Source organism: Oncorhynchus nerka, linkage group LG22, assembly GCF_034236695.1.
Source record: "Oncorhynchus nerka isolate Pitt River linkage group LG22, Oner_Uvic_2.0, whole genome shotgun sequence".
NCBI lineage: Eukaryota > Metazoa > Chordata > Actinopteri > Salmoniformes > Salmonidae > Oncorhynchus > Oncorhynchus nerka.
The window spans coordinates 17,134,194-17,157,317 of NC_088417.1; the positions used below are offsets into that span (position 1 = coordinate 17,134,194).

Below are 23,124 nucleotides of genomic sequence, written 5' to 3' on the forward strand. Positions count from 1 at the left end.
AAGACTTATAGATGATCTGGAGCCAGTGGGTTTGGCGACGAATATGTAGCGAGGGCCAGCCAATGAGAGCATACAGGTCGCAGTGGTGGGTGGTATATGGGGCTTTGGTGACAAGATGGATGGCACTGTGATAGCTACATCCAATTTGCTGAGTAGAGTGTTGGAGTCTATTTTGTAAATGACATCGCCGAAGTCAAGGATCGGTAGGATAGTCAGTTTTACGAGGGTATGTTTGGCAGCATGAGTGAAGGAGGCTTTGAAGGAGGCTCTTAGGCTGGTCACGTCCATCACCTGCCTCAAAACCACCGATTTTGTGTATTTTACTTTGTTTTCAGTCACCTGGATGGAAGGTACATCGGAGGAAACGGTCACCTTGATGGAAGTAATGTGAGAGGAACGATCACCTTGATGGAAGGAACGTCGGAGGAAACTATCACCTTGATGGAAGGAACGTCGGAGGAAACTATCACCTTGATGGAAGGAACATCGGAGGAAATGGTCACCTTGATGGAAGGAACGTTGAAGGAAATGGTCACCTTGATGGAAGGAACGTTGAAGGAAATGGTCACTTTGATGGAAGGAACGTTGAAGGAAATGGTCACCTGGATGGAAGGAACGTTGAAGGAAATGGTCACTTTGATGGAAGGAACGTAGAGGGAAATGGACACCTGGATGGAAGGAACGTTGAAGAAAATGGTCACTTTGATGGAAGGAACATTGAAGAAAATGGTCACTTTGATGGAAGGAACATTGAAGAAAATGGTCACTTTGATGGAAGGAACGTCTGAGGAAACATTGTCGGGAGATGCAGCGGTGAGTGAATGTGGCGCAGGTGGTAAAGCTGAGGTGAGAACGCTGGCTGGCATTGCCCCGGCCAGTGTGTCTTTCTGATGAAGCTGAGGTGAGAACGCCGGCTGGCATTGCCCCGGCCAGTGTGTCTTTCTGATGAAGCTGAGGTGAGAACGCCGGCTGGCATTGCCCCGGCCAGTGTGTCTTTCTGATGAAGCTGAGGTGAGAACGCCGGCTGGCATTGCCCCGGCCAGTGTGTCTTTCTGATGAAGCTGAGGTGAGAACGCCGGCTGGCATTGCCCCGGCCAGTGTGTCTTTCTGATGAAGCTGCGGGGGGAATTATACCTACTGTAGCTAAGTGCTTTGTTTTCCTGTCAGACCTCGGTTGCTAAGCACGTCTTGCGCAGACACAGTGTGTACGTCTCCAGGAGGTGCCGTGTTCTGACAAGCGACATAAGTAGGATTCCTCCTCTGTGTTCTCTGATGTATCCTGTTGTTGTTGTGGGAGGCTGTGGCAGGATTCACTGCAGTGTCCAGTAATGAGATGTAGCCACCTGTAAAGGGTTTGGAGGAAAGCCCTTGAGGGATTTAGTCATGCCTACACCTCAGCACCACAGATGAAGAGGCGTGTGGCCTAGTCTGGGGATAATTCATCTGGACTGAAATGAGTGTGAGCCCTATTTTGTGCTCAACACCACTAGGAGAGAGAGTTATATTGGAAGGTAAACTCAAAGAGAGGTGTGTCTGGAGGCTGAAGGGGTCCTAAAATGTACACTGTAGGCAATACAGCCCACTGGACACAGACGTAATTTCAACATCTAGTGCTTTGTAGCATTTGGTTCAGTTGTGAACCCAAAAATATGGAGACGGCTACTTCGGTGCGCTCACACAGGAGTAGTAAAGGCCCAGTGCACTACTTTTGTGAAAAATAAAAAATTTAACATTCTGATTTATCAGGGGGTGCTGCAGCATCCTCAGCACCCCTACGTGGAAATGACGTTGATTCAACCAGTGTTTGCCCAGTGGTAGAGGACTGTCTCTTCTATAGCTAGAGAGCAACTGGGAACCAAAACGAGCATAGAAATGTGTAGATTAGATCATAATTCCGTCCCTCTACTCCAAATCAGAAGGTCATTTTAGAGTAACTATGGTGATACGATGCTTTAAATGATTTATGTTCTTTATGGCTGTCAAAGTGAAGGAGTGTGTGCTTCCCTCCCATTAAATAAGAAGAACGAGATCTAGAGAAGTATAACGTAGGCAGCTATTTTGGATTTCAGTTGCTTATCATTCAGACGTCCCCACCCCCTCATTTCCCCTCTTAACTTATTGAGAAAAAAGTGTGTGTGGGGGGGGGGGGGCAGGATGGTTAGAAAGGTTTTGAATATTTCCTCGTTGTCTCTTAACATAATAGACCAATTAGTTTGCAACATGAATCTGCTTAATTACAAAGTGTCCATCTGTGATGCAGAACAATTCCGACATGTCTCAACATGCTCCCTAATTAAGACACCCACAACTAAGTGGAGATAAAACTTTTAGCAACTGCTGGCCATAAAATGTAACACCAGAGTGGAGAGGCACTCTGGCTTTTTGAATACTTTTGGCAGGATGAAAGACATGGTTGCAGGACATAAAGGATTAACACTATATTACTTCATTGTAACTTTCTTCTGTTGCATGTTCAAGAGGGGTCTCTTTTCCTCCCTTCAGCTTCTGAGTTCCCTGGTTGAATAAATGGAAAACCTGCTTCAGTCTGCTTCACACCAGACACTGAGTGGGGAATTCACCTTTCAGCAGGACAAAAACCTACAACACAAGGCCAAATCTTTTATTTTACCTTTATTTAACTAGTCAGTTAAGAACAAATTCTTGTTTTCAATGACGGCCTAGGAACAGTGGGTTAACTGCCTGTTCAGGGGCAGAACGACAGATTTGTACCTTGTCAGCTCGGGGTTTGAACTTGCAACCTTCCGGTTACTAGTCCAACGCTCTAACCACTAGGCTACCCTGCCGCCCCAAATCTACACTGGAGTTGCTTACCAAGAAGCCAGTGAATGTTCCTAAGTGGCCAAGTCACAGTTTTGACTTAAATCTGCTTGAATATCCATGGTAACACTTGAAAATTGCTGTCTAGCCATGATCTCCAACACCTTGACAGAGCTTGAAGCATTCTGAAAAGAATATAATGGCAAATATTGCATAATCCAGGTGTGCGAAGCTCTTAGAGACTTACCCAAGTTATTTGATTCAGGGGAGTGAATACTTATCTAATCAAGGTATAATTCATTTGTAAGAAATGTTAGACTGTTTTTGACATTTTGACATTACAGATTATTTTGTGTAGATCGTTGACAAAAAATGACAGAATCCCAATTTTGTAACAAAATTACTTATGATACCCACTGTAATTCAGAGGAAACGCTTCGTTACTGACATACATTCATTACATCAGTATTAAACGTCAGTGTACCTGTCCATCTAATGGAATAAAGTCTGAGCTTTCTAAAATTAAGCAAATCTCTGCCTTTGTTATCTGACTGATCCAAAGCTTTTTTACCATGAATTAGTCCACTGTCAGAAGTTTATTTATTTATTTTCTGTTGTTGTGCAGCACTCCTCCTATTCTCCTTTGTTTGCTGAACCACAGAGGACGACCTCAACTCACATCCATTTCTTTGCTTTACAGTTCAAGGACAAAGGTGAGAAAGTCTCCTCTGGTTCGGCTTACTCTCAACTCCCTGAGACATTTTACATTACATTTAAGTCATTTAGCAGACGCTCTTATCCAGAGCGACTTACAAATTGGTGCATTCACCTTATGACCTCCAGTGGAACAGTAGTGCATCTAAATCTTTTCAGGGGGGGGGGTGAGAGGGATTACTTTATCCTATCATAGGTATTCCTTAAAGAGGTGGGGTTTCAGGTGTCTCCGGAAGGTGGTGATTGACTCCGCTGTCCTGGCGTCGTGAGGGAGTTTGTTCCACCATTGGGGGGCCAGAGCAGCGAACAGTTTTGACTGGGCTGAGCGGGAACTGTACTTCCTCAGTGGTAGGGAGGCGAGCAGGCCAGAGGTGGATGAACGCAGTGCCCTTGTTTGGGTGTAGGGCCTGATCAGAGCCTGGAGGTACTGAGGTGCCGTTCCCCTCACAGCTCCGTAGGCAAGCACCATGGTCTTGAGACGATGGAGACAGAGAGAGCTCAAGAGCTCACAGAGACGCAGAGCAAGGTGAGCGCAAATTTTCCTCAGAGACATGAATATTAATGCTAATGGGAACATTGGAAGTTTTATATGACTAGTTATAAAATCTTTATGAATATATGACAGTATCCCCAAACACGCCAGACACATTTTTGGTTGTATTATTAAGCAATAAGGACCGAGGAGGTGTGGTATATGGCAAATATAGCACAGCTTATGCACGACGCGATGCGGAGTGCCTGGACACAGCCCTTAGCCGTGGTATTTTGGCCATATATCACAAACCCCCATGATGTATTCATTGTCTTTTCTTCTACCCTCCAAGTACAAAGAGAGCGGGAAGAAAAATATCTCCCATCCGGTCTAGCTGATACCATGGATACCCAATCTGTCAGAAATGTGTCTGAACTGCAAAGTCAGGTGAAAAGAGCAGCAGGTATGCCATTCTCTTTTGGGGGATAGTTCACCCACAGTTCACATACATGTTCTTACTTTAATGACAATGTTAGAGAGACAAGCAGCTTACAGATTTTTACACTGTTAAGATGTTTACACCTCTGATACGGACTGAAGTCTATCGTAGTTTATGTCATTTATCTGTGTTGGTTTGAATCCCTACATTGGTTTCAATAATTGTCTTTCAGACGAAGTACAAAGAAGGCAGTGAAGAAGAAGGCAAAGTCTCTCTACTCTGTGATGCGAAAGACTCTGGAGACCCAACATGCCAAGCGGTCTCCCAGCTCCAGAGCCAGGTACAATACAGTAGCCCTACAGCGCTGACCACCACTCATCACACTTAAAGGACATCTCTGTTTCATCAGTAGCACCGCTAATGAAATAAGAGCTTGGGCGTGAACCCTAACTTCTACTTATTTTCTGTAGTCATGCATTGATGTCAACAGCTACTGTACAGTCGTGGCCAAAGGTTTTGAGAATGACACAAATATTAATTTACACAAAGTTTGCTGCTTCAGTGTCTTTAGATATTTTTGTCAGATGTTACTATGGAATACTGAAGTATAATTACGAGCATTTCATAGGCGTCAAAGGCTTTTATTGACAATTACATGAAGTTGATGCAAAGAGTCAATATTTGTAGTGTTGACCCTTCTTTTTCAAGACCTCTGCAATCCGCCCTGGCATGCTGTCAATTAACTTCTGGGCCACATCCTGACTGATGGCAGCCCATTCTTGCATAATCAATGCTTGGAGTTTGTCAGAATTTGTGGGGTTTTGTTTGTCTACCCGCCTCTTGAGGATTGACCACAAGTTCTCAATGGGATTGAGGTCTGAGGAGTTTCCATGCCATGGACCCAAAATATTGATGTTTTGTTCCCCGAGCCACTTAGTTATCACTATTTGCCTTATGGCAAGGTGCTCCATCATGCTGGAAAAGGCATTGTTCGTCACCAATCCGTTCCTGGATGGTTGGGAGAAGTTGCTCTCTGAGAATGTGTTGGTACCATTCTTTATTCATGGCTGTGTTCTTAGGCAAAATTGTGAGTGAGCCCACTCCCTTGGCTGAGAAGCAACCCCACACATGAATGGTCTCAGGATGCTTTACTGTTGGCATGACACAGGACTGATGGTAGCGCTCACCAAGCTTTTTTCCGGATGCCCCAAACAATCGGAAAGGGGATTCATCAGAGAAAATGACTTTACCCCAGTCCTCAGCAGTCCAATCCCTGTACCTTTTGCAGTCTGTCCCTGATGTTTTTCTTGGAGAGAAGTGGCTTCTTTGCTGCCCTTCTTGACACCAGGCCATCCTCCAAAAGTCTTCGCCTCACTGTGCGTGCAGATGCACTCACACATGCCTGCTGCCATTCCTGAGCAAGCTCTGTACTGGTGGTGCCCCGATCCCTCAGCTGATTCAACTTTAGGAGATGGTCCTGGCGCTTGCTGTACTTTCTTGGGCGCCCTGAAGCCTTATTCACAACAATTGAACCGCTCTCCTTGAAGTTCTTGATGATCCGATAAATGGTTGATTTAGGTGCAATCTTACTGGCAGCAATATCCTTGCCTGTGAAGCCCTTTTTGTGCAAAGCAATGATGACTGCATGTGTTTCCTTGCAGTTAACCATGGCTGACAGAGGAAGAACATTGATTCCAAGCACCACCCTCCTTTTGAAGCTTCCAGTCTGTTATTCGAACTCAATCAGCATGACAGAGTGATCTCCAGCCTTGTCCTTGTCAACACTCACACCTGTGTTAACGAGAGAATCACGGACATGATGTCAGCTGGTCCTTTTGTGGCAGGGCTGAAATGCAGTGGACATTTTGGGGGGGATTCAGTTCATTTGCATGGCAAAGAGGGACTTGGCAATTCATCTGATCACTCTTCATAACATTCTGGAGTATATGCAATTTTACATCATACTAACTGAGGCAGCAGACTTTGAAAATGTATATTTGTGTCATTCTCAAAACTTTGGGCCACGACTGTAGGTTTCCATCCATTTGGTGACAGATTTCATGTGAATATTTAAAAACTTCCGTTGCATTTTCAACTCTACTGGTTTTGTGTGTGTGTGTGTCTGTGTGTGTGTGTGTGGGTGTGGGTGTGGGCGGCAGGCCAAGTACAAGGAGGCAGGGAAACAGCAGTTCTCCACTCCGCTCTACTCAAAGCTTTCAGAGACTTTGGAGACTCAACACGCCAAAGAGGCCTCCCAGCTACAGAGCGTGGTGAGTCACACACACACACACACACACACACACACACAGAGTCAGGATTAACATGATCTGTTTTCATATGACGTGTAAGGTATTCAGACCCCTTTTCCACATTTTGTTACGTTACAGCCTTATTCTAAAATGTATTACAAAAATAATAGGTGCATCTTGTTTCCATTGATCATCCTTGAGATGTTTATACAATTTGATTGGAGTCCACCTGTGGTAAATTCAATTGATTGGACATGATTTGGAAAGGCAAGAACCAAGCCATGATGTCAAAGGAATTTTCCCTAGCGCTCCGAGACATGATTGTGTCGAGGCACAGATCTGGGGAAGGGTACCAAAACATTTCTGCAGCATTGAAGGTCCCCAAGAACACAGTGGCCTCCATCAGGTTTGGAACCACAAAGACTCTTCCTAGAGCTCGCCGCCCAGCCAAACTGAGCAATCGGGGGAGAAGGCCTTAGTCAGGGAACCCGATGGTCACTCTGACAGAGCTCTAGAGTTCATCTGTGGTGATGGGAAAACCTTCCAGAAGGACAACCATCTCTGCAGCACTCCACCAATCTGGCCTTTATGGTAGAGTGTGCAGACACAAGCCACGCCTCAGTAAAAGGTACATGACAGCCCGCTTAGAGTTTGCCAAAAAGGCACCTAAAGACTCTCAGACCATGAGAAATAAGATTCTCTGCACTGATGAAACCAAGATTGAACTCTTTGGCCTGAATTCCAAGCGTCACATCTGGAGGAAACCAGGTACCATCCCTACGGTGAAGCATGGTGGTGGTAGCATCATGCTTTGGGGATGTTTTTCAGCGTCAGGGACTCGGAGACTAGTCAGGATCGAGGGAAATGAATCTCGGAGCAAAGTACAGATGAACGGATCAAAGTACAGAGAGATCCTTGATGAAAACCTGCTCCGGAGCGCTCAGGACCTCAGACTGGGGCGAAGGTTCACCTCCCAAAGGACAGCAACCCTAAGCATACAGCCAAGACAACGCAGGAGCACTGGGATATTTACAGTCAGGTAAGGCAGCATGACAAATTTATGCCACCAAACCTTTTGCAAAAAATTACAATTTAAAAGACACATTACCTGGATCCACAGAAATCAAAGAGATGTCCTTTTCAGGTGAAATACACAGAGGACGGTAAAAGAAAAGCTTTCCAGTAACCTTTATTCCTTGCTGCCTGAAACAGCGAACACACAATTTGCCAAGCAGCAATCAGAATTCTGAAGTGAGGTGTTCTGCTCAGATTAATTTAGTTTGACTTTGACCGGTCTACAATATACCTCTTCCACGCTTTGTCTGTGTCATAAAGTACTCCATCTACTGTATAGCTCAAACAATATCTCATTATGTTGACATCAGTGTGTGTGTGAGCGTGTGCATGTGTGTCAGGGCACACAAGGGCGGTATTGAAGCTATGGAACATTTTCTTCTGCAACGTGACCCTAATGAACTACCTTCCAGTGCATGCATTATAACATTGGCTGAAATAGTACTCACACATAACTATTTCATGTTTCTAAATGATTTCTTTATTCAGACGAAGGGTACTGCTATGGGATCCCCATAGCTCCTAACTATGCTCATTTGTATGTGGGTTACATGGAGAAACAGTCTATTTTCAATCCTCTCAAAAATGTTTTCTTGCCTCACATCATTATTTGGAAACGGTATATTGATGATATTTTTGTTCTATGGAGGGGTGATGCAAAACAGCTCCAGGCGTTCCATGCTTTTCTTAACTCCTGTTCTGAGCATCTGAGATTTACTATGCAATCTGATACACGTCTAATCAGTTTTCTTGATCTTCTGATCTTGTGTGAAGATAATGTTCTATACACTGATCTTTACAGGAAACCTACTGATCATAACAGTTTGTTGGGGGCTGATAGTTGTCACCCACTTCCCTTGAAAAATGGTTTGCCCTACAGCCAATTCTGTCGAATCAAAAAACAATCAGATTTCGACAGAAATATGGCTAAGACGCAAAGAAAGTTCAGGGAGAGGGGCTACAAAAATGATCAGATTAATATTGCCATTGAGAAAATTAAAAACAAAACGAGACATGCCCTTTTTCAGGGTCAGTCTCGCAAAAAGACGCATTCTTGTGTTCTAACTACCCGCTATTCAAAGCGTTCTGAACAAATTAAGGGAATTGTTCACAAACATTGGCACATTCTAAAATCCGATGATAGTCTCGGTGATGTGTTTTCGGACCTTCCCTTGGTCGTATTCTCGCGGGGCAGAAATCTCAGAGACTAATTGGTACACTCTCATTGACCACCCCAAGATATTCCTGAACAACGTCTATTTGCGCCCCTATTGCTCAATGCAATGGCACTTATAAATGTAGATCCTTCAAACACCCACAAACAGGGACATCGATCCCAATCAAAGGTGTTATTACGTGCTCCACTAAGGCAGTTATTTATCTTATAACTTGTCCTTGTGGTAAAAAATTATGTGGGTAAAACAGTGCGCAAATTAAAAGTACGTATCTCAGAGCATCGTAGAACCATTAGGTGTAAAAACTTTACTCACCCAGTTGCAAAAACTTTACTCACCCAGTTGCGGCGCACTTCTTGGAGGCAGGCCACTCGATTTCGTCTCTGCGTTATATTGGCAATGAACATGTCACCCTCCCTAGGAGAGGGGGTGACCTTGATAATTTATTTTTAAAACGAGAGGCTGCCTGGATTTGTAATTTAAAGACCCTTGCGCCCTTCGGTCTCAACGTAGACTTTGATCTGAAGCCATTCTTGTGATTATTGTGACTTTGCCATTGTAATTGTTTGTAAGCTTGTGTAGTCTAAAATGAATTTATGATCGTATGCTATCCATTTGTTGTTTGTATGCTGTTCTTTGTATGCCATTTTAATATTTGATAATTAACCAATGATATTAGGCCACTCTTGGCCATTATTACAGACACCTGTGTCTTTTGACACTATATAAACGAGTCATCCTGCAGTGTTTGTGATTATACCCTGGTGAAGACAGCTTGGCTGTCGAAATGTTGGTAATTACATTTTTGCATCTGAGCTCCTAGAGTGTGCGGCTCTCTTTTATTTTCAAGGACATTGGTGGCACCTTAAATAGGGAGGAAGGGCTTGAGGTAATGACTGGAGCAGAATGGTGGAAGGGTATCAAATACATTAAACATGGTTTCCAGGTGTTTGATGCCATTCCATTTGCTCCGTTCCAGCCATTATTATGAGCCGTTCTCCCCTCAGCAGCCTCCACTGGTGTGTAGTTATTAATTTAGAATATGTTACTATAGGAATAATTTGTCTCTTTGAATTCACTCATCTTGATTTTCATATTGAAAAAAACACTTAATTTTGTGGGGGGTTTTGCAAAACTTTAGCAAAATTACAAAAGTGACACGCAGGAACTGTCCATCTGCTTGTACGCACAACTCCCTGAAACCATCCTTACATGTTATGTTTCAACCTTTTCAGCACCCTTTATATAGCATAAGGTATGTCATGACGTTGGCCTGGGGGTAGGTTTATGACAGTCATAAATACCTCTTCCCCCCTTTTTCCTCTCTCTGCCCTACTGATGTTACATTTGCAAACAACTTGGTTAACATAGAGATTCTGGGAACATCAGAAGGTGGGGGGAAATGAACTATATTCTGGTAATCTGACCAATTGAACATATGCGGTGGTACTTATTAATGAATATGATGTCAGTTCGGTTGTCATCTGAGACAATCTCATCAATGATAAGATGACATAAACTCTACAGTGGAAAGTCTACACATCAAAGTTATCAGATTCACATGGAATTGTTGTTCAATTTAAATGTTTGAATATGAAATTATTTGTGATGGGATGAAATGTGATTTTAGCTTCTAAAATGTGAGATTTGGGTTTTCATGAGTGAATTAGGCCCGACTCAGTGGCCCACCCACGTGAAGAGACATAGGTTGTAAACTATGAAACACACCCCTTTTCTCCCTTCCTATATAAAGCCTTGACGACAATATAACCTCCTGTTCCGAGGATGTGAGGACGACGGTCCGATGTCAGAATGGTTCAGATAATAACTACAGAACGAAGCTAACATCAGCGTGAGCTTTGGTTGCGAATGGTATGAACTTTGAACTATTATTCACTACAGAAGTGATACCTCCTGGCCGTTGAGTTAGCAACAGCAGCTGCAAACGAGGGTTAGGAAGGAACAGACAGAGTATCCCGTCTATCACACAATGACGTTACTACAGCATATCCAAATGACAACCAGAGACATTCTTCAAAGGACTCGGTTTGGCAACACGGCCTTCCATCTACCACCAACCTACCGAAGCGCAGCTCAGAGTAAATATTTATTGCATTTTCCTTTTCCAAATGGGCGGTCATTTAGAATGCATAAAATATTGTATTTACGATAGCACAGCTTCTTCCTTTGGTTCTCAGTCTTCCCGCTCTTTCACTCAAACCCAGACCCTTTTCTTTTGTGTAACAAGCTGTCATATCTGCTAGGGACGTTTTCCTTTATGACGTAATTTATAATCAAGTTCTGATTAATTATGTGTATGTGTAATTCTGTGTGATTAGTTAGGTATTTAGTAAAGAAATAATTAAACACAATTTTGCATTGCTGATTCAACTTTTTAGCCAGGGTTCGTGAAGATAACCAAGAATTTACAACTTTCAGATGAGACTGAATTAAGGTGACGATTAATATTGACTGCTATTGATGTAAAATATTACTAGGTCTTTAAGAGTTTATTCGGAAGATAACAGCTCTATAAATATTATTTTGTGGTGCCCCGACTTTCTAGTTAATTACATTTACATGATTAGCTCAATCAGGTAATATTAATTACGGATCAATTATTTTAAAGAATAGCATGTCATATCACTTAATCCGGCATAGCCAAAGACACGACAGGTATTTGCTTGTTAATAATTTCTGTAGCATCTACAGTGAGGGAAAAAAGTATTTGATCCCCTGCTGATTTTGTACGTTTGCCCACTGACAAAGAAATTATCAGTCTATAATTTTAATGGTAGGTTTATTTGAACAGTGAGAGACAGAATAACAACAAAAAAATCCAGAAAAACGCATGTCTAAAATGTTATAAATTGATTTGCATTTTAATGCGGGAAATAAGTATTTGACCCCTCTGCAAAACATGACTTAGTACTTGGTGGCAATCACAAAGGTCAGAAGTTTCTTGTAGTTGGCCACCAGGTTTGCACACATCTCAGGAGGGATTTTGTCTCACTCCTCTTTGCAGCTCTTCTCCAAGTCATTCAGATTTCGAGGCTGACGTTTGGCAACTCGAACCTTCAGCTCCCTCCACAGATTTTCTATGGGTTGAAGGTCTGGAGTCTGGCTAGGCCACTCCAGGACCTTAATGTGCTTCTTCTTGAGCCACTCCTTTGTTGCCGTAGCCATGTGTTTTGGGTCATTATCATGCTGGAATACCCATTCACGACCCGTTTTCAATGCTCTGGCTGAGGGAAGGAGGTTCTCACCCAAGATTTGACGGTACATGGCCCCGTCCATCGTCCCTTGGATGCAGTGAAGTTCTCCTGTCCCCTTAGCAGAAAAACACCCCCAAATCATAATGTTTCCACCTCCATGTTTGGGGATGGTGTTCTTGGGGTCATAGGCAGCATTCCTCCTCCTCCAAACATGTTGAGTTGAGTTGATGCCAAAGTGCTCCCTTTTGGTCTCATCTGACCACAACACTTTCACCCGGTTGTCCTCTGAATCATTCAGATGTTCATTGGCGAACTTCAGACATGCATGTATATGTGCTTTCTTGAGCAGGGGGACCTCGCGGGCGCTGCAGGATTTCAGTCCTTCACGGCGCAGTGTGTTACCAATTTTTCTTGGTGACTATGGTCCCAGCTGCCTTGAGATCATTGACAAGATCCTCCCGTGTAGTTCTGGGATGATTCCTCACTGTTATCATGATCATTGCAACTCCACGAGGTGAGATCTTGCATGGAGCCCCAGGCCGAGGGAGATTGACAGTTCTTTGTGTTTCTTCCATTTGCGAATAATCGCACCAACTGTTGTCACTGGTCACCAAGCTGCTTGGCGATGGTCTTGTAGTCCATTCCAGCCTTGTGTAGGTCTACAATCTTGTCCCTGACATCCTTGGAGAGCTCTTTGGTCTTGGCCATGGTGGAGAGTTTGGAATCTGATTGATTGCTTCTGTGGACAGGTGTCTTTTATACAGGTAACAAACTGAGATTAGGAGCACTCCCTTTAAGAGTGTGCTCCTAATCTCAGCCTGTTACCTGTATAAAAGACACCTGGGAGCCAGTAATCTTTCTGATTGAGAGGGGTCAAATACTTATTTCCCTCATTAAAATGCAAATCAATTTATAACATTTTTGACATGCGTTTTTCTGGATTGTTTTGTTGTTATTCTGTCTCTCACTGTTCCAAATAAACCTACCATTAAAATTATAAACTGATCATTTCTTTGTCAGTGGGCAAACATACAAAATCAGCAGGGGATCAAATACTTTTTTCCCCTCACTGTATATAGGCATTATAAAGGGTTTATGAAGGCTTCATTAAGCCTTCAAAGTGGTAGTTAGTTTACAGTGGGACAGACAACTTTGCTGGTGGTGTGAAGGAGAGGGTGTGTGTGGGTAGTAACATTCATAAAACATTCAACACCACCACTACAACAACAGTCCCAGTCCCCAGCTGTGCTCTCGCTCTCACACACACACACAATCTGCATCATTTAGAGGGAGGCCCATGTACATAACAGTATGTAGCAGAGAATAGAGCGAAGTTAGCCTTTTCATATATGTTTTGATTGTGTGGTCTGTTGTTGATCTCTGTATGTGTCTGAGTGCCTGCGTGCATGCATGTGTGTGCCTGTATACCTTTGCTTACCTTGTTTCTCTGTTTCACAGGTTGCCTATAGGAGTAAAACTAAGCATTACATCTACATTGATGTCCTGGGAAGGATTTGATATCGAGCATGCCAATGTGGCCTCCAAACTCACTAGCCAGGTAAGATGTCAACTACTCTTTTTAAAACCAGGTATTCTACCATTGACTGGAGAATTAGCTTGTCTCCAACCATGTAGGAAATTAATTGAGGATAGGAGACAATGGTAGGAGATGATTTACGAGTATTGGGACAAGACCATGCATCTCGATACTGTTCTGGCCTTCCCCTTTAGTCACTGTTAATGAAAAGGAGATTTAAAATATATATATATATATATATTATTTTACTAGGTAGGCTAGTTGAGAACAAGTTCTCATTTGCAACTGCAACCTGGCCAAGATAAAGCAATAGCAGGTCGACACATACAACACAGAGTTACACATGGAATAAACAAAACATACAGTTAATAATACAGTAGAAAAAAAAGAAAAAAAGTCTATATACAGTGAGTGCAAATGAGGTAAGATAAGTGAGTTAAGGCAATAAATAGGCCATGGTGGCGAAGTAATTACAATATTGTCACGTTCTTTCAAAATCGAACCCAGAAGCAGACCAGGACAAGGAGAGTAGGAAGAAGGTGAGTATTTATTTACAAGTGAATGTGAATGGGTAGATATATCCAGGTGGCGTAGCGGGCAGCGGTGGTTGATGAGAGTAAATAGGTGGATCCAATGGGGTAGCGGAATCCTCCTCCGACCAGGCGGGAATGGGGTAAATGATCCGGGTGAGTAACTGAAGACAGAACAAACGGAGGTAAGTTTAAGGCAAGCAATACGTAAAAAACAACAAAACAAATTCTATCCAACTTGAGGCTGATACTATGGCACAACATACTGTTCATGGCTAACGATCCGGCAGGGAATGGATGTCAGGTCAGAGCTTTTGAAGGGGAGAGGTGATGATCAGGACAGGTGTGCAGATTACTGATGGGATACAGGTGCGGGTGAACATCGATCTCCCAACAAGCTAATTCGCCCGGCAACCAGACAGGGTGCGTTCCAGGACACCGGAAACACACTCCAGGACAGAAACACAGGCAAACACAGACTCAGGAAGCGGGATTCGTGACAGTACCCCCCCTCCGACGAACGCCACCGGGCGGACTACCTGGAGCGCCAGGGTGGAGGCGGTAGAAGTCACGAAGCAGGTTGTCATCAAGGATCTGGCGCCGAGGAATCCAACTCCTCTCCTCTGGACCATATCCTTCCCAATCCACGAGATATTGGAAACCTCGACCCCGCCGTCTGGAATCCATTATGCGGCGCACCGTGTAGGCAGGACCACCTCCGATCATCCGAGGAGGAGGAGGACGAGGAGGAGGGGGCAACAGAGGACTGAGGAGAACCGGCTTGAGGCAGGAGACATGAAAGGTGGGGTGTACTCGAAGCGTTGCCAGCAATTTGAGTCGGACCACAACAGGGTTAATGATTCTCTCCACCACAAATGGACCAATGAACATGCCAGGTCCGGTGGCAACGACGAATGTGGGCCTGGACAGAAGGAACCGAAAGATCCCTCTCCTGAGAAGGAAACAAGGGAGGTTGGTATCCGTACAGGCATTGGAAGGGGGACATCCCAGTGGCAGATGAAGGAAGGGTATTATGGGCATACTCGACCCAGGGTAATTGAGATGACCAAGAGGTGGGATCAGAGGAGACAAGACAACGCAGCGTGGACTCCATCTTCTGGTTGGCTCTCTCCGCCTGACCATTAGATTGTGGGTGAAATCCAGAAGTGAGACTGACTGTAGCTCCAATGGCCAAACAGAAGGATCTCCAGACAGCAGAGGTAAACTGAGGACCACGGTCAGAAACAATGTCACTGGGCAATCCGTGGACCCTGAAAACCTCCCTAACCAGGATCTCGGACGTCTCCGTGGCAGATGGAAGCTTGGAGAGAGGGACAAAATGAGCAAACTTGCTGAATCTGTCCACAATGGTCAGAATGACCATGTTCCCAACAGAAGGGGGCAATCCCGTGACAAAATCCAGGGCCAGATGCGACCAAGGTCGCCGAGGAATAGGTAGGGGGTGAAGAAGCCCAGAGCTGGGCCGATTGGTACTTTTGTTCTGAGCACAAACAGGACATGCGGCAACAAACCTCCGGGTATCTTCTCCCATGGCAGGCCACCAAAATCGTCTGCGCAGTAGCGCCATAGTCCGAGCAACGCCAGGGTGATAAGCTATCTTGCTGGCGTGGGACCACTGAAGAACAGCAGAACGGACCGACTCAGGCACGAACAACCGACCGGGTGGACCGTTACCGGGGCCGGGCTGCGTCCGAAGGGCTGCCATCACATCCTCCTCAATCCTCCATGTAACGGCTCCCACGACAAGGTTCTGGGGAAGAATAGTCTCAGTCTTGGCCCCACTCTCATCCGTCTTGGAGAACATCCGGGACAAGGCGTCCGCTTTGCCGTTCTTCGACCCAGGTCGGAACGTCAGGGAAAAATTGAAGCGTCCAAAAAACAAAGCCCACCTGGCCTGACGGGAGTTGAGACGTTTAGCCGATTGCACGTAAGCCAGATTCTTGTGGTCAGTCCAGACCACAAACGGTTGCTCCGCTCCCTCCAACCAGTGACGCCACTCCTCCAAGGCAAGCTTCACAGCGAGAAGCTCCCGGTTACCCACATCGTAGTTTCTCTCAGCTGGTGAAAGACGACAAGAGTAGAAGGCGCAGGGATGGAGTTTACCGTCAGTGGAGCTACGCTGGGACAGGATGGCGCCCACCCCCACATCAGACGCGTCCACCTCAACAACAAACTGACAGGAAGTGTCAGGTTGAGAGAGAATCGGCACGTTGGTGAATCGTCTCTTCAAGTTCAGAAATGCTTGGTCTGCCTCAGGAGTCCAACAGAAAATTCTGGTGCAAGACGTCAGAGCAGTTAAAGGGGCAGCCACCCGGCTGTAATCACGGATAAACCTCCGATAGAAGTTCGCAAATCCCAGGAATCTCTGGAGCTGCAATCTCGTACCGGGCCGGGCCCAATCCCGAACCGCCCGAACCTTCTCTTGGTCCATCTTGATCTCACCCCTGGAGATGATGTACCCGAGGAAGGATGTAGTGTGGGCGTGAAAATCACACTTCTCTGCCTTCACAAACAGACGGTTCTCCAATAACCGCTGCAGGACCTGCTTAACATGCTGGATGTGGCTGGAAAGCTCCTTGGAGAAAATCAGGATGTCATCCAGGTAAACGAACACAAACAGACCGATCATATCCCTCAGCACGTCATTCACCAAACTTTGGAACACTGCTGGAGCGTTGGAAAGTCCAAACGGCATCACCTGGTACTCGAAATGTCCCATAGGTGTATTGAATCCAGTCAACCACTCGTCCCCCTCTTTGATCCGAACCAGATGATACGCATTGCGTAGCTCAAGCTTCGTAAACACAGTAGCACCCTGTAAAGAATCGAAAGCGGAGCTCATCAAGGGCAAGGGGTACTTGTTCTTGACCGTAATATCATTCAACCCCCGATAATCAATACACAGTCGAAGAGAGCCATCCTTCTTACTCACAAAAAAAATCCAGCTCCCAGGGGTGATGACGAGGGACGAATGAAACCTGCAGCAAGAGACTCCTTTATGTAGGTCTCCAGGGCTTCCCGCTCAGGTCGAGAAATACTGTATAACCGTCCCTTGGGAAAGGCAGCTCCAGGGAACAGCTTAATTTTACAATCATAAGGTCGGTGGGGAGGAAGTGACTGAGCTTTCTGCTTACTGAACACCTCACCCAACTCGTGATATGTTTCAGGAACCAGGGACATATCAGGAGGAGCAGAATCACTGACCCGACCGGGGACAGCATGAGAACAGGCAGTCCTGGGGCAGTTAGCATGGCACTCAATGCTCCAACTAGTTACCTTACCAGTCAACCAATCGAACGAAGGATTGTGTTCTCTTAGCCAGGGGTATCCAAGAACCAGAGGAACATGGGGGTAAGGCAAAATGAAAAAAGAAATAACCTCTGAATGATTCCCCGACAACAACATCTTAACTGGTTCAGTCCTCATAGTGATCCGTGCCAGACTACTGCCGTTCAGAGTGGTTGCTTCAATGGCTTCCGGTAATTGCTCCTTGGAAAGCCCCAGCTGTTCCACTAAGTCGGCATCAATGAAGCGGTCATCGGCACCTGAATCGATGAAAGCGTTAATCGCTAAACTCCGATTCTTATTTATGAGGGTAGCAGGAAAACGAGGTCTGACAGGGCTCTTGAGAGGTTGAAACTGGCTCGCTAACAAACCTCCCAAACTTAACGAGCCGAGCAGTTTAACAGGCGCTGAGGACAAACGGAGATGTAATGTCCCGAGCTACCACAGTAGAGGCAGCTGTTGGTCTCACGTCTACGTTGGCGCTCGTCCTTAGTTAACCCGTGCCGCCCCACTTGCATAGGTTCAGGATCTGGCGGCAGGACTCCTCCACTAATCCCGTGTGAGGGAAAATGATCAACCCGTTCTGGTCCACTTCCTGACCCGAATGGTAACCGAGTCTCAGATTGATTAGATGGACCCCACTGCTTCTCCCTCCTTCTCTCTCGGACTCTATTATCTACCCGAATAGCTAAGGTGACCAAGCTGTCTAGGTCACTAGGCTCTGGATAGGAGATCAGCTCGTCCTTGAGTTGCTCCGACAACCCCTGGTAAAAAGCCGCTTGCAGTGACTCCTCATTCCAACCAGTCTCCACAGACAATGTCCTGAACTCGATCATAAAGTCTGCCACACTGCGAGCTCCTTGGTGAAGAGTGAACAAACGTTTAGCTGCGTCCTTACCTCGGACTGGATGGTCAAAAAGCTTTCTCATCTCTCCCGTGAACTCCTGGTATGAAGCCATGCAGGTCTCCTGTCGTTCCCAAACGGCTGAAGCCCATTCCAGAGCTCTTCCACGCAGCAGTTCAATAACAAAGGCTATCCTAGCCTTGTCAGTGGCGTAAGAATGGGGCTGCAGATCAAACACTAACCCACACTGCATAAGAAAAGAACGGCATCTTCCCAAATCCCCTTCATATTTATCAGGCGTCGGTACCTTGGGTTCACGGAAGGAAACCGCACCAGACACGGCAGGTGAGATGGGTGAAACAGGTGGTGAATGAATCACCGGCAAACTGAGCTGATCCTGGATTTGTGTCAAGCTAGCAGATAAATTCTGGATTGAACCCGCTATCTCCTGTAGCGCCGTCTTGTGTTGTCCCAATGTCTTCCCCTGCTGGGTAATGGCATGGCAAACGGAGTCCAGGTCCGCTGGGTTCATCCTTGGCCGGATCGTTCTGTCACGTTCTTTCAAAATCGAACCCAGAAGCAGACCAGGACAAGGAGAGTAGGAAGAAGGTGAGTATTTATTTACAAGTGAATGTGAATGGGTAGATATATCCAGGTGGCGTAGCGGTGGTGAGTTGATGGGAGTAAATAGGTGGATCCAATGGGGTAGCGGAATCCTCCTCCGACCAGGCGGGAATGGGGTAAATGATCCGGGTGAGTAACTGAAGACAGAACAAACGGAGGTAAGTTTAAGGCAAGCAATACGTAAAAAACAACAAAACAAATTCTATCCAACTTCAGGCTGATACTATGGCACAACATACTGTTCATGGCTAACGATCCGGCAGGGAATGGATGTCAGGTCAGAGCTTTTGAAGGGGAGAGGTGATGATCAGGACAGGTGTGCAGATTACTGATGGGATACAGGTGCGGGTGAACATCGATCTCCCAACAAGCTAATTCGCCCGGCAACCAGACAGGGTGCGTTCCAGGACACCGGAAACACACTCCAGGACAGAAACACAGGCAAACACAGACTCAGGAAGCGGGATTCGTGACAAATATAGCAATTAAACACTGGAATGATAGATGTGCAGAAGATGAATGTACAAGTAGAGATACTGGGGTGCAAAGGAGCAAAATAAATAAATAAATACAGTATGTGGATGAGGTAGTTGGATAGGCTGTTTACAGATTGGCTATGTACAGGTGCAGTGATTTGTGAGCTGCTCTGACAGCTGGTGCTTAAAGCTAGTGAGGGAGATGTGAGTCTCAAGCTTCAGAAATGTTTGCAGTTTTTTCCAGTCATTGGCAGTAGAGAACTGTAAGGAAAGGCGGCCAAAGGATAAATTGGCTTTGGGGGTGACCAGTGAGATATACCTGCTGGAGCGCGTACTACGGATGGGTGCTGCTATGGTGACCAGTGAGCTGAGATAAGGCGGGGCTTTACCTAGCAGAGTCTTGTAGATGACCTGGAGCCAGTGGGTTTGGTGACGCGAGTGAAGCATGGGCCAGCCAACGAGAGTGTACAGGTCGCAGTGGTGGGTAGTATATCAGGCTTTGGTGACAAAACGGATGGCACTGTAATAAACTGCATCCAATTTGTTGAGTAGAGTGTTGGAGGCTATTTTATAAATGACATTGCCGAAGTCGAGGATCGGTAGGATGGTCAGTTTTACGAGGGTATGTTTGGCGGCATGAGTGAAAGATGCTTTGTTGCGAAATAGGATGCCGATTCTAGATTTAATTTTGGATTGGAGATGCTTAATGTGAGTCTGGAAGGAGAGTTTACAGTCTAACCAGACACCTAGGTATTTGTAGTTATCCACATATTCTAAGTCAGAGCCGTCCAGAGTGGTGATGCTGGAAGGGCGGGCAGGTGCGGGCAGTGATCGTTTGAAGAGCATGCATTTAGTTTTACTAGCATTTAAGAGCAGTTGGAGGCCACGGAAGGAGAGTTGTATGCATTGAAGCTCGCATTGGTGTCGTCTGCGTAGAGGTAGATTCAGAGAATCACCAGCAGCAAGAGCGACATCATTGATGTATACAGAGAAGAGAGTCGGCCCTAGAATTTAACCCTTTGGCACCCCCATAGAGACTGCCAGAGGTCCGGACAACAGGCCCCCCGATTTGACACACTGAACTCTATCAGAGAAGTAGTTGGTGAACCAGGCGAGGCAGTCATTAAAGAAACTAAGGCTGTTGAGTCTGCCGATAAGAATACAGTGATTGACAAGAGTCGAAAGCCTTGGCCAGGTCGATGAATATGGCTGCACAGTAATGTCTCTTATCGATGGCGGTTATGATATCATTTTGGACCTTGAGCGTGGCTGAGGTACACCCATGACCAGCTCTGAAACCAGATTGCATAACGGAGAAGGTACGGTGGGATTCGAAATGGTTGGTAATCTGTTTGTTAACTTTGCTTTCTAAGACCTTAGAAAGGCAGGGTAGGATAGATATACAGTGGGGAGAACAAGTATTTGATATACTGCCGATTTTGCAGGTTTTCCTACTTACAAAGAATGTAGAGGTCTGTGATTTTTACCATAGGTACACTTCAACTGTGAGAGACGGAATCTAAAACAAAAATCCAGAAAATCACATGGTATGATTTTTAAGTAATTCATTTGCATTTTGCTGAGGGGAAAGGTGAGGCAGGGGAAGAAGGAATGGCCTTGACTTTGATTACCTTATGTGGGTGTCTATCTAATCATTTCTACTGACCCTGTGCATACTCACATATCTCTCTGTCTCTCTTACACACTCTTGCTCTTTCTCTCTCACACACACACATGCACACACACACTCATAACACATATCAGCTGCAGTACAATGATACATTTGAGAGGGTCAGAATCCCCAGTACAACCACTAGCGGATGTGTCCTTCTAACACACACAGGCTGACCCCCCTCTCCAGCCAGGTGGGTCTCCAACATGTCCTGTCCATCCCCACCCCAGTCACGTGCACTTATTCCCTTTTCACACTATCACACGGACCCAAACTGTAATGTGCTGGCTCCGATTTGTTCCCCACATTGTCCTTTCTAACACAGTTCCCCGTTATGGTGGATGGGTTCAGCAGGACGTGTTGAGATAGAAGTATGCTATGTAGAACAATCATGTAGAATAAGGAATCATATCATTCTATTTGTGGCCTTTCTATCTGCAGTGTTCAACAACGTTTTGGCCGCTGAAAGTTGCCATAGCCACAGCTCAGCTCTGCTTGGCTCAGTAGTGGGGTATTACAGTGCACCCTCCTACAATGTCCCTACAAAACAACCTGTAAATGCTACACCCCCTCAACTCCTCTCCTGTCTCTGGGGTTTGTTCCATTGAGCTTCCTCTGTTTTATTTCTCTCAACGTGCACTTAGCTAAAAATTCAGGCTGCTGCGTTAGCAGTTACCATGGGAACCTTTTAAAGGCAAATTGAGGGTTTGGTGTAAACTAGAAAGAGTTGAAGCGGGGTCCTTTTGGATGAGAAGCACGTCAGACGTCTTAGGACTTGAGAACAAATCGCCAGTGTATTCAACAGGGTTGGGGTCAATTCCACATTTTTGTTCAGTCAATTCAGGAGGTGGATTGACATTGAACTTATTGAGTTGAAGATATCCACATTAACAACAAAGGACCATTTTTAATTGACATGAATTGAAAGGGGAGTCGACCCCAACCGTGTTGTACCACTGTGGGATGAGTGAGGTAAATGCCATATTTTTTGTCTCATAGAATCCTCACCTTGGGTAGAGGCTGAAATGGAACCAGACACATTTGTCATATTTTAAGTTCTCAGTACTTTAAATGTGACACACCGCTAAAGAATCACATCTGTTTTGTGAGAAAAACAAAATCATCTGAGAACACCCACTCTGTTTTACACTAATACTAATCAGCCCAGAGTCATTATAATCAGGCAAAATAACAGGCAGCAGATGGACTGTCAGGACCCGTTCAGCCTCAGGGCTCCATTACATAACAGCAACGCTCACAGACTACGTATGGCCCTCCCTCATCACTTATAGATGGGCCCAAGCTTCGTTTGTCTTCATCTCTCTCTTATGAAACCGCCTCATTAAACATTCATTTTAGAGACTATAACGTGCCTGTCTATGTTCTGTCGAGGCCTTCATTTGAGACCTTGGTCAAGTTCATTAGGGCACACAGTAGCATGCAGTTTTTGTTCATTTTGTACTAGCTGGACATTCTATTAGTTCTCTGAGATACATTGGAATAGAAATGGTCAAGGTGTCACGCAGGGGAGGAGACAATGAGAGGAAACTTCTTCAAAGGGAATCTTTTTGGGTCCACAGGCTGAACACACTGCCTCCTCTTGGCCTTAACAAGGAGTTTGACTTGAAACCGTTTTTATCGTTTCAAAATGTCCAAACGATTGTGTTTTTTATCCTAATTAAATATTGCATGTGTATGTACATACAGTTGGAGTCGGACGTTTACATACACTTAGCTTGAAGTCATTTAAACTCGTTTTTCAACCACTCCACAAATTTCTTGTTAACAAACTATAGTTTTGGCAAGTCTGTTAGGACATCTACTTTGTACATGACACAAGTAATTTTTCCAACAATTGTTTATAGACAGATTGTTTCTCTTATTATTCACTGTATCACAATTCCAGTGAGTCAGAAGTTGACATACACTAAGTTGACTGTGCCTTTAAACAGCTTGGAAAATTACAGAAAATTATGTCATGGCTTTAGATGCTTCCGATAGGCTAATTGACATTATTTG

The 23,124-nt window shown here is 45.1% G+C and overlaps 1 protein-coding gene and 1 long non-coding RNA gene across 2 annotated transcripts in view; both read left to right on the forward strand.

Moving 5' to 3' along the window:
• The window catches only part of LOC115104909 (LIM zinc-binding domain-containing Nebulette-like), a 76,732-nt gene that overhangs the window by 46,096 nt on the left and 7,512 nt on the right, over positions 1-23,124 (forward strand). The window lies entirely within an intron of this gene.
• On the forward strand, positions 3,877-13,821 carry LOC115104911 (uncharacterized). Its single transcript, XR_003859823.2, has 5 exons — positions 3,877-4,018; positions 4,317-4,427; positions 4,636-4,743; positions 6,563-6,673; positions 13,575-13,821. It is a non-coding gene; the product is annotated as an uncharacterized LOC115104911 (long non-coding RNA).